Raw genomic sequence first — 14,582 nt, 5'->3', positions numbered from 1 at the left:
GTGATCATGTGATGTATCTGACCCCAGGAATGTGTCAATAAAGTTTCCCCTTCCTGGGACAATGAATTCACGGTGTTCTTATTTCAATTTCCAGGAGTGTACATTGCCTGACAAAAAAAAAGGTGAATCATCCAGAAGACATCGTCATGAGTCAAGTAAGTATGTACATCGACACGCCATCGTGAGTAGAGCGGACAACTGATTACATCAGTCTTGCTCGTGTTTAGTGTTCTTACCGAACCTGGTAGGGTACACAATGGGCATGAACAGCGTCAAGTGTTGAGTAATCGCTTAGAGGGCGGGAAGATGCCACATACTCGTGTGAGACAGCGACGTCAGCACCTGTCAGAGTTTCAAAGGGGCTAAATGGAGAGTTTACATTTGGCAGGCTGGTCGAATCCTGGAATATTCACATGTGCTGGGAATTCGGATGTGATAGTGACATGGAACATGAGGGAAGGCATATTTGTCGTCAAGGATATGGTGGACCACATCTGGCGACCACCACATGGGAAGATCGCCGTATTGTGCGCCGAAAAGTTAGTAATCGCTTCACACCTGCGGCGGCCATCGGAGAACAAGCAATGGACTCCCTGCGACTTTCTGTCTCATCCTACACTAATGGTCTGAGACTAGCAGCAGGCGGACTAGGGAACTGCTGTCCTATGCTAAGGCTGCTGTTGATACAACACAACACAAACGGCTGCGTTTGGAGTCGTCACGTCACCGGGAAGCATGGACTGCTGAAAAATGGCGTCGCATCGCGCTAGGCGATGAATTTTGGTTTTCACTACCGTGGATGACTGTCTTTGGCGATTAGGGCGGTGATCTGGGGAAAGGTTCCGTTCTTCAAGGGTACTGGAGTGGCACAGCGGTTTACTACAGGCGTCGTGGTATGGGGAGTCATCTGGTATGACTTCAGCTCACGGCTGGTGGTGACAAAAGTCCACACAAGGCACATGAAATGTGTGCGTGATACTGAGATACTACCGTGGTCAGCAAGACCCCAGATCTGTTCCCAGCAGAACACGTTTGGGACTACCTCGGATGCCAACTCCCAGTGCCAGAATCCAAGATATAAAGGCCCGTTGAAACAGTTGTGGGCCAGCTTGTTTCAGAAGAAGGTACAACCGAATCAGTGCACGCAACCACGCCAGTGGGGTTGCTATGGCATATTGATGATTGGGATCATACTACAAAGTTGCTCGTAACTTTGACTCGATTTTGTAATCACTGAAGTAACATCACATACCCCCTCAACCTCTCCCGTTTCTCCTCTTTTTTTGGGTGCTTCACATTTTTATCAGTCAGTGTAGTACGTAACCTCCCCCTTACTAATCGGCCTAACTTGCTTGCGATATAAAAAATGACAGTGGATCGCGTGTATTTTTAATGGATTTTTACTAATTGGGTAAGGCTATCTTTCCTGAAGAAATAATACCGATAAGTAGGAGGAAAGTGTACAAAACACCCTTATGATGGAGAAGTCTACTAAAATTAAAAAGTAAACTGAACAGGATTATAATTTCGAAAAATGAAAGTTATTTTGTGCTTTCACTCACGAACAACACTGGACAGAAAAGGTGTACCACTGATCATAAATCCAAAAGTTACACTAATGAACGAAAAGGAAATAATTAACGGTAGCCAGCCCACTAGGGCAATTTACATCCAAACTCCTGTCGGGATAATAAGAAAGAAAAACATGTATTGTTAAACACTGACGTGGCAACTGAAGGTTGTCACGGTTTTTTAACACTAATTTTAAGTGAGTATGTAATGATAAAGAAAATGGGAAGTCTCTCTTACGTTATGTTTGTCATTAAATTTAGAAAAAACAATCGAGTAATGATTTGAAATGATGCAATTAAACTGTATGTTAGTTTTGAACTTTGTTATGTGAACAATAACTTTCAGTGACCTCAACGTAATGTCATCAAAGAAATTTAGAAAAAAAGCAAGCAGTTCTTATTTTGCAGTTAGTTAGTGTAAAATAAATAAAACTTCTGCACTCTTAATTTGTGCATTTCTTTAGATTTAGATTTTTTACAGTGATTGATTCTCAAACTTGAAAAATGAAATTGCTTTACTTATATACTGAAACTTCAGTCGTACAACAGTTAATTGAAAGTAGACTGAGGCTAAAATTCTTAGAAGTGAAATTATTCAATAATAAACTGGCTGTAACTATTCAATTTGTTTGTTGGCATATAAGGGAAAAAAAAGGAACAAGGACCTTGCTTGGAAACTATGTTTGAGAACAATGAGGACACAATCGTCCTGAGTTTAACTGATTATTATTTAAATAAATTTTATCAATCAAATCACATTCAGTTGTGCTGCTGGGTTAGCCGTTAATACTTTCTACCAATGAACTGTCTTACTTCAGTGCTGTGCATACGACGAAACTCGGAGCCGACGACGAATCTGTGTTGCTGGAACTGCTGCTGTTGTTGAAGACGGTAGAATCTTGTGGAGCACAGCTAATTACAGGAACGGGCAGTCGTAATTAATACAGCCTCTTCTGCTCATCCACTGTCCGTACTTCTGCTACTAGAAATCTGGCCGGCGCGCGTACATGATGCCGCCGAAATGGTTCTCCCTACTGCGAGAGCGTTAACACCACACTTCCGCACACTACAAGCGCTGGAGCGCGCTCCGCGCAACAACTCCCGACCCAAAGAATTTACAACGCACAGGCACTGCTATTATTGTTGTTAGTCGATGCAAATAACAATTCCTTTGACTTTTTCCCAGGGCTTATATATTTCACAGTAAGACACAGATAAATAAAATGTAATGTGAACAGACTTCTACCTCAATTTACACATACAGTGAAGTAATATCCTTACTTATTAAAAGAAAGCATTAAAATTACAAATATTTACATAAAATTCATCAAAAAATATTATACATCGGTAGCAGGTGCCATGCATCCTGCATTTTCGGTGTTACAAGTACGGCGATTTGTAATTAGCCAACGAGAAAATATGAATCGTCCACCTTTATTTGTTTCTCGAACATGTTGCATTCGATGTAAATAGTAAGGATGAAGGCAGTGCACAGGTAGTGTCCGTCATAGTATAGTGTGTGGAACGCCGACAAGTGCAGAAGTTCTGTGTGCGCTTATTCATGGACTATGTTCCACAAACGCAGCAGTATCTTCTACTTCAGCGTTTCTCAAAACTGTGGTATACGGCACCCTCGTGATCTGAGGTGGTCATTCAAATATTCCGCGAAACGTACTTGGCTTTTACATAATATTCAAGAACGTAACTTAAAAAAACTAACAATTAACGTCTCTAGAAATTATAGTGTAACAACTAAACCTCACTTATATTTATTAATTTGAATAGTTGGTACGAATTCGTCACAAACATCGAATAAAGCTACATTATCACAGACCAGACGACAACCTTGCAGACAGAAAAAATTCTAAATTATTTCAATAAACACAAGATGTGAAAATGATTCGGTTAGGTAAAATACGTCACACATTACTGAAATAACTCTGGTTGTTTTATTAATAAATCGAACTTTAACAATTGTTGTTTTTTGGAAACCAACCGAGGTACTTCGTAGTTGCACTTCTTTAAAATCTTCGATCTAACAAAAATTTCACAGCCACATTTAACGTCACCGCTTGTCTTTAGCTGAACTGAAGTTACGTAAATAACTGAGAAATGAAGATACTAACGTTCTGTAAATTCTGACCCGAAATAACTAGGAGTGACGGCAATGTTAAAGAAAACAGAGCCTCTTTTTATGGAATGTAGTTTCTTTGATTCTGTTGTTAATGCTTTTACGTAAATTATCAAACAATTTCAGTAGCTTTTTTAAAATATCTACGACCCACAGTTGCCTTGGAAGGCAATTCTTTTGGTAACGAATATACTGGCACAGAAATTTAATGCTGCTTACTTTCGGAAAAGAATAGGTTAATTTATAATCGGACTTCGTAATGTAAAAATTATTGCAGGTTCTATCGTAATTTAAAGACAGAAGATAGCTGCATGAAATGGCGCTTGAAAATTACACGGACAGAAAGAGAAGTTTCCGTATTTAATTATTCCACAGTTACTAACCTTATAAGGAAAGGAGTGGTATTTTAAATGAAATAAAAAGTGAATTTAACAATGTATTCAAAGTAATTGATGCACACACTTATATTTTTCGATTGTCGCAGCGACAAATCGACAATTAACAGGGGAAAACAAAAAATGTTATTTGTGAACATAATACTGTTATATGATTGCAACACATTTAATTATTCCCGGAATATGGTTAAACATTTATTGTCTAGGTGAGAATTAAAGCTGAAGATCCAGCTAAATTAACATCAGATTAAAGCTAGCACAATTCAGAAACGAACGAACTAACAAAGTAAGCAATCAAAATAAGCAGACAACGAGATCAAAAAATGAGATCGAAGATTTTCGTGCAATGGTTTATATAATCACTTATGACGATGATATTCGTCGATTTACAGATTATATTTATCGTTACATCTCTGGTATCTCCGATACATTTCATCTATCCAAAAAGTTTTATACTTTTCTCCTGCGCACTTAACAGTGTATGTTGGTGCAAATGGCTCTGAGCACTATGGGACTATATCTGAGGTCATCAGTCCCCTAAAACTCAGAACTACTTAAACCTAACTAACATAAGGACATCACACATATCCATGCCCGAGGCAGGATTCGAACCTGCGACGATAGAGGTACAGATACCCGTACCCAAGGTGCAGCCACACCGGAGGGGTACCTGTTGAGAGGCCTGACAAACGTGTGGGCCCTGAAGAGGGAAGCAGTCTTTCCAGTGGTTACAGGGGCAACAGTCAGGATGATTGACTGATCTGGCCTAGCTGTGCTGGTACTGCGAACGGCTGAAAGCAAGGGGAAAGTACAGCCGTAATTTTTCCCGAGGGCATGCAGCTTTACTGTATGGTTAATGATGATGGCGTCCTCTTGGGTAAAACATTCCGGAGGTAAAATAGTCCCCCATTCGGATCTCCGGGCGGGGACTACTCAGGAGAACGTCGTTATCAGGAGAAAGAAAACTGGCGTTCAACGGATCGGAGCGTGGAATGTCAGATCCCTTAATCGGGCAGGTAGGTTAGAAAATTTAAAAAGGGAAATGGATAGGTTAAATTTAGATATAGTGGGAATTAGTGAAGTTCGGTGGCAGGAGGAACAAGATTTTTGGTCAGGTGAATACAGGGTTATAAATACAAAATCAAATAGGGGTAATGCAGGAGTAGGTATAATAATGAATAAAAAGATAGGAGTGCGGGTAAGCTACTACAAACAGCATAGTGAACGCATTATTGTGGCCAAGATAGACACGAAGCCCATGCCTACTACAGTAGTACAAGTTTATATGCTAACTAGCTCTGCAGCTGACGAAGAAATTGATGAAATGTATGATGAGATAAAAGAAATTATTCAGGTAGTGAAGGGAGACGAAACTCTACCCACCCTCCAATTTCGAGATGTAAATGGGACCATCGCTCACAACAACACGGAAAACTGCAAAATACTAGCAGGCTACTTTGAGAAACTCTTGAATTGTGAACCCATCCTTGAAAAATTTGAATCCATCCCAAACAACCGTGAGAAGCCGGATTCAGAACCACCGACGACTGAAGAACTACAGAAGGTCATTTCAGAACTTAAAAACAACGAGGCGTCCGGAGAAAATCAAATAGTGGCCGAACTATGGAAAAAGGCTGACAAAAATGCAGTGACATCCCTAAAGTGTGTTTTCGATCAAATCTGGAAAGAAGAGATCCCCGCAGAATGGAGAACAGCTCTCATCCACCCTATCCACAAGAAAGGTTTGAAGACAGACCCCAACAATTGCAGAGGAATATCACTGCTGGATATAACGTACAAGATTCTTTCTAAAGTCCTTTTGAACAGGGCAGAGCCGCAATTGTATCCGCAAATCGGGGAATACCAGGGAGGTTTTAGAAAGGGTAGATCATGTTCGGAACAAATACTAAACCTCAAAAACATTATGGCATACCAAAAATCAAGGGCAAAGACATACGTAATCTCCTTCATTGATTTCAAAAAAGCATATCATTCGATTGATAGAGAATCTCTGTTATCAGTCCTGGAAGAAATGGGTTTGGATAAGAAAAAAACTAATATTATAAAAGCGACCCTTACAAATACATTTTCGAAAGTTAAATTTATGGGCGAACTATCGGAACCCTTTGAAATAAAAACGGGAGTGCGACAGGGGGATGGGCTCTCATCGTTGCTGTTCAATTGTGCGCTTGAGAAAGTAGGCAGAGAATGGAACACAAACATGAAGAGTGGTATAAGACTGGGTTGCAAAAAGAAGAACCTTAAAGTAAATTGCATTGCTTTTGCAGATGATATGGCCCTGTTTGCTGAAACAATGGAAGAAGCACGGGAGCAAATCCTTGAACTAAAGAAACAAGCAGCCAAAATTGGTCTTCACATCTCCTCTGAAAAAACTAAGATATTGACAAACTTCAAGCACTCACGTAAATACCTCAAAGTTCAAGAACAGAAGATTGAAATAGTAAAAGAATTCAAATATCTCGGAGAATGTATTAGTTGGAATGCTGGGGAAAGCAAAGCAATGGAATCCAGAAAAAATAAACTTGAATTGGCCTTCCAATTAACAAAAAATACATACAACAAAAAATTCATTTCATGGGGGTCCAAAATTACACATTACAAGACAGTGATTAAGCCAGAAGCACTGTATGCAGCAGAAACACTTAACATGAATTTGAAAGGCCAAATGGAGAAACTTAGGGTAAAGGAAAGAAAAATTTCAAGAAAAATCATTGGGCCAAAATTTCAAGACAATAAGATTATACACATCAAAAATGAAACTCTCTACAAGAAAATTGAAAAACTTTCAGATTCTATGCGAAAAAGGAGAATAAATTTTTATGGTCATCTTCTCAGAATGAATTCCAGCAGATTAACTAAACAAATCTTTTACTTCTTCCGTAACCAAAAACGAAGCCCAGCTGGTTTAAAGAAACTGAGAAAGACCTAGTGGAATTAAATATTTCAGAAAATTCACTTATTGATCGAACTGCTAATTAATTACTAAAGATGAAAACATAAGGTTCCAAGACAAATCCACAAAAAAGTCCAAATCCTTCATCTCGGAAGAAGAGAGGAGAAGAAGATCAGAAAGAATGAAGAAATACTGGACCCTAAGGAAAGAACAACGCACAAAGAAATGATTGATCCAGCGTACCCCAAAGAGGGTGAAACGAAAGTAGAAGAAAGAAGGGAGACGAAAAAGAAATGAAAGAGGAAGCCGCCTGGTAGAGTTTTGCACAGAGCATATCTTAATCATAGCTAACACTTGGTTCAAGAATCATGAAAGAAGGTTGTATACATGGAAGAATCCTGGAGTTACTAGAAGGTATCAGATAGATTATATAATGGTAAGACAGAGATTTAGGAACCAGGTTTTAAATTGTAAGACATTTCCAGGGGCAGATGTGGACTCTGACCACAATCTATTGGTTATGAAGTGTAGATTAAAACTGAAGAACCTGCAAAAAGGTGGGAATTTAAGGAGATGGGACCTGGATAAACTGAAAGAACCAGATGTTGTACAGAGGTTCAGGGAGAGGATAAGGGAACAATTGACAGGAATGGGGGAAAGAAGTACAGTAGAAGAAGAATGGGTAGCTCTGAGGGATGAAGAAGTGAAGGCGGCAGAGGATCAAGTAGGTAAAAAGACGACGGCTAGTAGAAATCCTTGGGTAACAGAAGAAATATTGAATTTAATTGATGAAAGGAGAAAATATAAAAATGCAGTAAATGAAGCAGGCAAAAAGGAATACAAACGTCTCAAAAATGAGATCGACAGGAAGTGAAAAATGGCTAAGCAGGGATGGCTAGAGGACAAATATAAGGATGTAGAGGCTTATCTCACTAGGGATAAGATAGGTACTGCCTACAGGAAAATTAAAGAAACCTTTGGAGAAAAGAGAACCACTTGTATGAATATCAAGAGCTCAGGTAGAAACCCGGTTCTAAGCAAAGAAGGGAAGGCAGAAAGGTGGAAGGAGGATATAGAGGATCTATACAAGGGCGATGTACTTGAGGACAATATTATAGAAATGGAAGAGGATGTAGATGAATATGAAATGGGAGATACGACACTGCGTGAAGAGTTTGACAGAGCACTGAAAGACCTGAGTAGAAACAAGGCCCCGGGAGTAGACAACATTCCATTAGAACTACTGACGGCCTTGGGAGAGCCAGTCCTGACAAAACTCTACCATCTGGTGAGCAAGATGTATGAGACAGGCGAAATACCCTCAGACTTCAAGAAGCATATAATAATTCCAATCCCAAAGAAAGGAGGTGTTGACAGATGTGGAAATTACCGAACTACCAGTTTAATAAGCCACAGCTGCAAAATACTAACACTAATTATTTACAGACGAATGGAAAAACTGGTAGAAGCCGACCTCGGGGAAAATCAGTTTGGATTCCGTAGAAATATTGGAACACGTGAGGCAATACTGACCTTACGACTTATCTTAGAAGAAAGGTTAAGGAAAGGCAAAACTACGTTTCTAGTATTTGTAGACATAGAGAAAGCTTTTGACAATGTTGACTGGAATACTCTCTTTCAAATTCTAAAGGTGGCATGGGTAAAATACAGGAGCGAAAGGCTATTTACAGTTTGTACAGAAACCAGAGGGCAGTTATAAGAATAGAGGGGCATTAAAGGGAAGCAGCGGTTGAGAAGGGAGTGAGACAGGGTTGTAGCCTCTCCCCGATGTTATTCAATCTGTATATTGAGCAAGCAGTGAAGGAAACGAAAGAAAAATTCGGAGTAGGTATTAAAAACCATGGAGAAGAAATAAAAACTTTGAGGTTCGCCGATGACATTGTAGCTCTGTCAGAGACAGCAAAGGACTTGGAAGAGCAGTTGAACGGAATGGACAGTGTCTTGGAAGGAGGATATAAGATGAACATCAACAAAAGCAAAACGAGGATAATGGAATGTAGTCGAATTAAATCGGGTGATGCTGAGGGAATTAGATTAGGAAATGAGACACTTAAAGCAGTAAAGGAGTTTTGCTATTTGGGGAGCAAAATAACTGATGATGGTCGAAGTAGAGAAGATATAAAATGTAGACTGGCAGTGGCAAAGAAAGCGTTTCTGAAGAAGAGGAATTTGTTAACATCGAGTATAGATTTAAGTGTCAGTAACTCGTTTCTGGAAGTATTTGTATGGGGTGTAGCCATGTATGGAAGTGAAACATGGACGATAAATAGTTTGGAGAAGAAGAGAATAGAAGCTTTCGAAATGTGGTGCTACAGAAGAATGCTGAAGATTAGATGGGTAGATCACATAACTAATGATGAAGTATTGAATAGAATTGGGGAGAAGAGGAGTTTGTGGCACGACTTGACAAAAAGAAGGGACCGGTTGGTAGGACATGTTCTGAGGCATCAAGGGATCACAAATTTAGCATTGGAGGGCAGCGTGGAGGGTAAAAGTCGTAGAGGGAGACCAAGAGATGAATACACTATGCAGATTCAGAAGGATGTTGGTTGCAGTAAGTACTGGGAGATGATGAAGCTTGCACAGGATAGGGTAGCATGGAGAGCTGCATCAAACTAGTCTCAGGACTGAAGACCACAACAACAACAATAAAAATTCAAGAGAAAAAATTTGTGAAGTTCGGCTGTAATGCCACACACATACATTTATCGCCGTGCTTGACGATGGTGTAACAGCAGAAAACCTGTCTGTAAAACAAAATATTGTAGAATATTAAACTACTGTCCTGCGTTTTTCATTTATAACACGTATCGAATAACCAAGAACCGACGCAACAGTCACAACCGATTCGCTGGGGCATGCCCAAGTTCCAGATTGTTTATCTTACGGTTTACAGGGACGAGAAAAATTTGGTTTTGAATATTTCACGTATTTATTGACAGAATTTAAGAATCAAACACGCTATCATAATCTGCTGAGTAAGAGTCATAATCTTACGTAAAGGTTTAACACAATAAGTCAAGTATTAAAAACTGTGCATATAACTTGTTGCAGCGTAATTAATGGAGGAAAATACCCAGACTATATATAATGAAGCGCCAACGAAACTGGTATGGGTCCAAAATGGTTCAAATGGCTCTGAGTACTATGGGACTTGACTTCTAAGGTCATCAGTCCCCTAGAACTTAGTACTACTTAAACCCAACTAACCTAAGGACATCACACACATCCATGCCCGAGGCAGGATTCGAACCTGCGACCGTAGCGGTCGCGCGGTTCCAGACTGTAGCGCCTAGAACCGCTCGGCCACCCCGGCCGGCTAAACTGGTGTACGCATACGTGTTCAAATACGGAGATATGTAAACAGGTAGGAGAAGGCACTACGGTCGGCAACGCATATATAAGACAAAAATTGTCTGGTGAAGTTGTTGGATCGGTTACTGCCGCCAGAGTGGCAGGTTATCAAGATTTAAGTGAGTTTGAACATAGTGCTATAGTCGGCGCACGAGCGGTAGGACACAGTATCTCCGAGGTAGCGAAGAAGCGGGGATTTTCCCGTACGATCATTTTACAAGTGTACTGTGAATACCAGGAATCCGGTAAAACATCAAATCTCCGGAAAAAGATCCTGCAAGAGCGGGACCAACGACGACTGAAGGGAATCGTTCAGTGTGGTAGAAGGGCAACCCTTCCGCAAATTTCTGCAGATTTCAATGCTGGTCTTTCACCAAGTGTCAGCGTGCAAACCATTCAACAAAATCATCGATATAGGTCCACTCGTATACCCTTGATGACTGCACAACACAGACTTTTACGCCTCGCTTGGGTCCGCTAACACTGACAGTGGACTGTTGATCACTAGAAACATGACGCCTGGTCGAACGAGTCTCGTTTCAAATTATATCGAGCGGATGGACGCGTACTTGTATGGAGATGACCGTATGAATCCAAGGACCCTGCATGTCAGGAGGATACTGTTCAAGCTGGTGGAGGTTTTGTAATGGTGTGCGGCGTGTGCAGTTGGAGTAATATGGGACCCCTGATACGTCTAGATACGACTCTGGCAGGTGACACGTACGTAAGTATTCTGTCTGATCACTTGAATCCATTCATGCCCATTGTGCATATCGATGGACTTCGGCAATTCCAGCAACACAATGCGACACCCCACACGTCCAGGATTGTTACAGAGTGGCTCCAGGAACACTCTTCCGGGCTTAAACACTACCGCTGGCCACGAAACTCCACAGACATGAACATTATTGAGCATATCTGGGATGCCTTGCAATTTGCCGTTCAGAAGAGATCTCCAACCCCTCGCACTCTTACGTATTTATGGACAGCCCTGCAGGATTCATGGTGTCCCTTCCCTGCAGCACTACTTCAACTTCATATTAATACCTTCAGCTGCAGGGACAGGTGAAAGTGTGTGCCCCGAGCGGGAGTGGAACCCAGGATCTCCTGCTTACAAGGCAGATGCTCTATACATCTGAGTCAGCGAGGCCATAGAGGATTGTGCGACTGCACGGACTATCTCGCGCACGCCTCCCGCGAGGCCCACATTCTCACCGTATATGTCCACACACTACAGAACAGGGAATCAGCGATCATAAAGCGGTTACGGCATCGATGATTTCAGCCGTAAATAGAAATCTTGAAAAGGTAGGAAGATTTTTCTGTTTAGAAAAAGTGACAAAAAGCAGATTTCAGAGTACCTGTTGGCTCAACACAAAAGTTTTGTCTCAAGTACAGATAATGTTGAGGATCAGTGGACAAAGTTCAAAACCGTCGTACAATTTGCGTTAGATGAGTATGTGCCAAGCAAGATCGTAAGAGATGGAAAAGAGCCTCCGTGGTACAACAACAAAGTTAGAAAACTGCTGCGGAAGCAAAGGGAACTTCACAGCAAACATAAACATAGCCAAAGCCTTGCAGACAAACAAAAATTACGCGAAGCGAAATGTAGTGTGAGGAGGGCTATGCGAGAGGCGTTCAATGAATTCGAAAGTAAAGTTCTATGTACTGACTTGGCAGAAAATCCCAAGAAATTTTGGTCTTATGTCAAAGCGGTAGGTGGATAAAAACAAAATGTCCAGACACTCTGTGACCAAAATGGTACTGAAACAGAGGATGACAGACTAAAGGCCGAAATACTAAATGTCTTTTTCCAAAGTTGTTTCACAGAGGAAGACTGCACTGTAGTTCCTTCTATAGATTGTCGCACAGATGACAAAATGGTAGATATCGAAATAGACGACAGAGGGATAGAGAAACAATTAAAATCGCTCAAAAGAGGAAAGGCCTCTGGACCTGATGGGATACCAGTTCGATTTTACACAGAGTACGCGAAGGAACTTGCCCCCCCTTCTTGCAGCGGTGGTCTCTAGAAGAGCGTAGCGTTCCAAAGGATTGGAAAAGGGCACAGGTCATCCCCGTTTTCAAGAAGGGACGTCGAACAGACGTGCAGAACTATAGACCTATATCTCTAACGTCGATCAGTTGTATAATTTTGGAACACGTATTGTGTTCGAGTATAATGACTTTTCTGGAGACTAGAAATCTACTCTGTAGGAATCAGCATGGGTTTCGAAAAAGACGGTCATGTGAAACCCAGCTCGCGCTATTCGTCCACGAGACTCAGAGGGCCATAGACACGGGTTCACAGGTAGATGCCGTGTTTCTTGACTTCCGCAAGGCGTTCGATACAGTTCCCCACAGTCGTTTAATGAACAAAGTAAGAGCATATGGACGATCAGACCGATTGTGTGATTGGATTGAGGAGTTCCTAGATAACAGGACGCAGCATGTCATTCTCAATGGAGAGAAGTCTTCCGAAGTAAGAGTGATTTCAGGTGTGCCGCAGGGGAGTGTCATAGACCGTTGCTATTCACAATATACGTAAATGACCTGGTGGATGACATCGCAAGTTCACTGAGGCTTTTTGCAGATGATGCTGTGGTGTATCGAGAGGTTGTAACAATGGAAAATTGTACTGAAATGCAGGAGGATCTGCAGCGAATTGACGGATGGTGCAGGGAATGGCAATTGAATCTCAATGTAGACAAGTGTAATGTGCTGCGAATACACAGAAAGATAGATCCTTTATCATTTAGTTACAAAATAGGTCAGCAACTGGAAGCAGTTAATACCGTAAATTATCTGGGAGTACGCATTAGGAGTGATTTAAAATGGAATGATCGTATAATGTTGATCGTCGGTAAAGCAGATGCCAGGCTGAGATTCATTGGAAGAATCCTAAGGAAATGCAATCCGAAAACAAAGGAAGTAGGTTACAGTACGCTTGTTCGCCCACTGCTTGAATACTGCTCAGCAGTGTGGGATCCGTGCCAGATAGGGTTGATAGAAGATATAGAGAAGATCCAACGGAGAGCAGCGCGCTTCGTTACAGGATCACTTAGTAATAGCGAAAGCGTTACGGAGATGATTGATAAACTCCAGTGGAAGACTCTGCAGGAGAGACGCTCAGTAGCTCGGTACGGGCTTTTGTCAAAGTTTCGAGAAGATACCTTCACCGAGGAGTCCAGCAGTATATTGCTCACTCTTATGTATATTTCGCGAAGAGACCATGAGGATAAAATCAGAGAGATTAGAGCCCACACAGAGCCATTCCGACGATCTTTCCTTCCACGAACAATACGAGACTGGAATAGAAGGGAGAACCGATAGAGGTACTCAAGGTACCCTCCGCCACACACCGTCAGGTGGCTTGCGGAGTATGGATGTAGATGTAGATGTACATTCGTAGTGTCCCTACCCAACACACTCATTACTAGTGGAAGACAATCTTACCTAGTCCCGCAAGAGTTCGGGACATGTCCGAAAGAACAGACGCCATATCCATATAAGTATATAGTTTGACAATACCGGCCATGACCTCCTCCTTCTGTGCGGATGCACACGTATTACCGGATTTCTTAAGGGACTTGGTAAGAATGTCTTCCACGAGTAATGAGTGTGCTGGGTAGGGACAATACGAATGTAGTGTGTGGACATATACGGTGAGAATGTGGGTCTCGCGGGAGGCGTGTGCGAGATATTCCTTGCAGTATCCTCTGTGCCCTCGGTGGCTCAGATGGATAGAGCGTCTGCCATGTAAGCAGGAGATCCCGGGTTCGAGTCCCGGTCGGGGCACATATTTTCAAATGGTTCAAATGGCTCTGAGCACTATGGGACTTAACTTCTGAGGTCATCAGTCCCATAGAACTTATAACTACTTAACCCTAACTAATATAAGGACATCACACACATCCATGCCGGAGGCATGATTTGACCCTGCGATCGTAGCGGTCGGGCTGTTCTAGACTGAAGCGTCTAGGACCGCTTGGCCACATCGGCCGGCCACTGTCCCCGTTGTTATATATCAACGGCCGTCGGCAGCTGTAGTTATTAATATATAATTCTCATTTCGTTCTAGACGGCTGCAGGTCATCAATGGTGTCGGTTCTTTCGGACATCTCCGAAAGAACAGACACCATATCGATATAAGTATAAACTTCAGACATTAGTCGAGTCCATGCTACGTCGTGTTG

General features: G+C 41.7%; 1 non-coding gene across 1 annotated transcript; it reads left to right on the top strand.

Annotated features, from left to right (window-relative positions):
- Positions 1-14,109: 14,109 nt before the first annotated feature.
- On the top strand, positions 14,110-14,184 carry Trnat-ugu (transfer RNA threonine (anticodon UGU)). Its single transcript has one exon. It is a non-coding gene; the product is annotated as a tRNA-Thr (tRNA).
- Positions 14,185-14,582: the final 398 nt, after the last annotated feature.

The sequence above is a fragment of the Schistocerca cancellata genome, chromosome 8 (genome assembly GCF_023864275.1).
Source record: "Schistocerca cancellata isolate TAMUIC-IGC-003103 chromosome 8, iqSchCanc2.1, whole genome shotgun sequence".
NCBI classification, from domain to species: Eukaryota; Metazoa; Arthropoda; class Insecta; order Orthoptera; family Acrididae; genus Schistocerca; species Schistocerca cancellata.
The sequence above is the reverse complement of the archived record's forward strand: the minus strand, read 5'-3'. Positions and strand labels throughout refer to the sequence as shown.